This window comes from Fukomys damarensis, unplaced genomic scaffold, assembly GCF_012274545.1.
Source record: "Fukomys damarensis isolate Sample0158 unplaced genomic scaffold, DMR_v1.0_HiC HiC_scaffold_27, whole genome shotgun sequence".
NCBI classification, from domain to species: Eukaryota; Metazoa; Chordata; class Mammalia; order Rodentia; family Bathyergidae; genus Fukomys; species Fukomys damarensis.
In genome coordinates this window covers 5,215,193-5,215,603 of record NW_022900939.1, presented here as the reverse complement: position 1 = coordinate 5,215,603, position 411 = coordinate 5,215,193, and positions in this window count along the sequence as shown.

Here is a 411-nt window from a genome sequence, read left to right as displayed (position 1 = left end):
GGGACCCGGCGGCTCTGGAGGGAGACCCTGCGGAGTCCCCAGACGGGGCTGCCGTGCTGGGCTTCGGTGCTTTGTGGGCGCCGGCTTCCCCACCCCCTTTGCTCGCTGCACTTTGGAGATCCTCCTGCGTGCCTGGCGTCTCGCTGGCCGACCTTTCTGAAGGCGCCCTTTCCCTTTTGTGGCATTTCCGTGGTCCCAGGGAGGGGGCCGGGGCCGGACAGCTGGGGGTCAGCCGGGTTCCCAGACTGGGAGCGCTCTCGGGGCACGACCGCCCGCCCTGGGGCCTCCTCCTCCACGCCTGCCTCCCCCGAGCCCCCGGGGTCTCGAACCGCGGTCTCCGGGGGTGCGTTTTGCTGTTGCAGATTTTACTCCTTTCTTAGACACCGGCTCTGAGGAGATGGCCTGGGAGCC